Source organism: Solenopsis invicta, chromosome 5, assembly GCF_016802725.1.
Source record: "Solenopsis invicta isolate M01_SB chromosome 5, UNIL_Sinv_3.0, whole genome shotgun sequence".
NCBI lineage: Eukaryota > Metazoa > Arthropoda > Insecta > Hymenoptera > Formicidae > Solenopsis > Solenopsis invicta.
In genome coordinates, this window is record NC_052668.1 from 4623989 (window position 1) to 4627500 (window position 3512).

The following is a 3512-nucleotide window of genomic DNA, read 5'->3' on the forward strand; positions in this document are numbered from 1 at the left end:
TCGACATATGAATGGTTTTGCTGTTAGGGAACCGTCAAGAAAAAAATAGTTTCCGAACAATTTTACAAATTAGTAAAAATGATATACAACGTTATTTTATCAAAATAGCTTTTTATTTAAAAAATAGCACGCAAGAATTTTCAGCGTTTTAGCATATCATTTCTCTCTACTAATATCAGGATTTTGAAACGTGGTTGCTGAGAGTATTTAGGAGTCTTAATGCAAATGAATTAAAATTAAAAAAAAATTTTATATTATGCATTACACTTAAATAATTCACGAAAGCGATATTAAAATCAATTACGATTCGTATATAATTAAAACCGATTACTTTTTAATCCGTTTGTGGATTGAATCGATTAAAACAGATTAAAATCAATTAAAAAGGATTCTGTTTTAATCGGTTTTAATTGCACATTTTCGGCAAGGAGGAGTCGTATTAATAATTCAGTTTTATAACAGTTATATTATTAAAATAAAATGTTTGTTATATAAATCTGATAAGCGGCAGTTATATGACTGTTATAAGTTACTGTGTTGTAATATCAACAATTCAATTTTACATAACTATAATATTGCTAGAATGTAAAAATTCGTTATATAACGTGACACACACAAGTTATATAACTATTATTTTCTGTGTTTGCTGGGAGAACTCACGTAAACAAAACTAAATATTATTTACACATGCCATTAAAAGTCGGACTATCGGCGCTTCTCTTTACTAAGAAAGATATCTTGCAAGATTAGACATGCCACTGGGCGACAACCGCGCACGAAAGAGAGCTCACGTAAACAGATCTAAATATTATTTCAATGCGTTATTAGCACAGCTGAAAGAGCTGTTTGGCGCTTTTCTCTCTCTTTCATCCATCTTGACTAAAAATTATTAGAGGATAGCGAGCGATGGGGGGGCGGCGGTGGCCGGCGGGTCTCGATGGCGCACATCTCGATAGCACACAAACCACTCACAAGGGCAGATGCCTAGAGATTTTTCGTAGGTTGGGTTAGATAAGTCAAGATGATTGGTTGGTGGGCTATCGGGATGTGCGCTATCGGAACCCTCCTGGCGGCGGCGGCGGGCCCCGCGGAAATAACCGCGCATACCTCACAAAATATTCGCCATCTTATCGCTTATTCCCCCCCCCCCTCGTGATGACAGACATTTCCAATTTCAAAAGTACAGTCATACCCACCTCCTTGCAATCATGGTGGAAGTAATAAGGTTTGCTCGTATTGCGGACACATTTTCGTCTGTTCTGCGCATCGTGACAAAAATCGTCCATTTTGAACTCATACAAACAGATTCTTGTGTCGGTGTGTTTCCGTGAGTTAGTACACAGTCAAAAGTGCAAAACATGGCGGACTTCTGTCACGTTCTGTGATTGGATATTGCAAGAAACGTGCGCATAAGCACACCTTATTACTTCCTCCATGCTTGCAATGTGATTTATTATGTTTATGTAAAAAGAGGGACAAGTACATGGTCCATGTTTACATTAAATGGTCAGTTGCCTCCACGCGGCACATTTCAAAGATGTCGGGTTTCGGTCAAGAACATTGTCCTCGAATCGTTATTACTGTTTATTTAAACATTGATTACGCAGAACTAAAGTTAGGATCATACACGTGTCCCCGATTAACCCCCCCCCCCTTGCCCCACCAGGGTTTGATCCACCCTAGAGTCCTATATAAAGAGAGAAGCGACATTGATGTCCAAAGCTCTGATTGGTAATCTGATTGATACTTGATTGGCTAAGCGAGCAGCCATATTGTGACCACAGCTGTTTGCAGAATGATACGAATGGTGTTTGATGACGTTAGAGCGGTCCCAAAACGGCGATGGAGGACTCAATTGGATACTGAAGGTTGAGGTGGGAGTTCAATGTCGCTTCTCTCTTTATATAGGACTCTAATCCACCCGCGTGACATTGTTTCCGGTTAGGTCCTCCGCGAGACCCGAAAAATTTCCCCCCTTCCTCACCCTACACGCGGTACATTTCAAAGGTGTCAAATTTATTTAAACATTGGTCAAGAACATGGTCTTCGCGTTATCACAGTTTATTTAAACATTGATTACGCAGAAATACCGGTTAGGTTTACCCGCGTGTCCCTGTTTTAATCTCCCCCTCCCCTTCGCCCACGAAAAGAGTTTGGTTGGGATGTTTTAAACCATTCATCCCATAGTCCGGACCTTGTACTTTCTGATTTCTTCTTTTTCACTCGTCTAAAAGAGCATCTCAGTGGAAAACAATTTTCGTTTGATTTGGAGGTAAAAGACGCGGTCTACGAATGGTAGAGGAAGTTGGCGGAAAACGAGTGCAACGAGGGCATAAAAAAATTGATCCCGCGGCTGTCTAAATGTAAGGAAATAAATGGTGACTATGTTGAAAAATAGTTATATACCTACGTAATATTCCATGTAAGTTTCATAAATAAATTCACATTTTTCGATTTGTAATATTTGTCGTAACGTTACTTTCCGAACATACCTCGTACTTCCGCACGCAATGCCGATACGGTGCACCCGCTTCTCGACGAATCGAGAAATGCGTAGTGTCCCGAAATTTCAGCGTTTCTTGCGACCAGTCGCGATACACGTTGTACTCGATCATACAATCAAAAGTCGATACGACGAATCGTTAATGACACGTAACAAATTACGCGGAAGCACTGCAGCTTGAGCCGTATACGATATATCGAAGCGTACTTCTTAATCGCACGGACCTTCGAGCTCCCTTTTTGCATTGATCCTTGTAGATCGCTCAGCAACCGTCTTGCGCCCAGCAAGGAACATACGTCGACCAATAGTATCGATCCATTTCGATGGCACATACGAGTATTTCCGTGTTAGAGATCGCGACACGGTGTCGTGATATTTTCGCGAACCATGACAAACACTCGGCATGAACCAAGCTGACTCAGTATTTAATAAGTGAAGAAACTTAAATTTTTAACAAAATGTTAATTTTACAATTTCAAACATATATGCCTGTTTCCTCTAACGTGGTTCAAAATTTGAATACAGTTTAAACGCCGATCAACGACATTTTGCGTTCCACCAAGTTTTTACTGAAAGTTCAAGTGAGTTAAACGGCGTTCACTCTGAACGCCCATTTTTGGCTGGTTAACTGGTTTGATCGGCGTTTAAGCAAAAGGCAACGCAAAACGCCGACATTTGAGATTGTTTGAAGTTATGCATATTGTCATCTGTATTTATTCTTAGTTTTGGAGTCATGGCATATAATATTTTATCATCATCTGATGATGAAGATATAATAAGATATATAAATAGGAGACCCAAAAGATTTAAATTACGTATGAATTATTTCCAGGATTTAGATGAAATAGAATTTAAAATGAGATTTCGGCTAAATAAAAACAATGTTTTATTAGTGTTAAATAACATAGAAGAAGAATTAACATTTTTATCTAATAGGCATGTATATTTTTTTATAATTATAATTATCTTTAATTATTCTATATTATAATTATTATTTATTAATAATTAT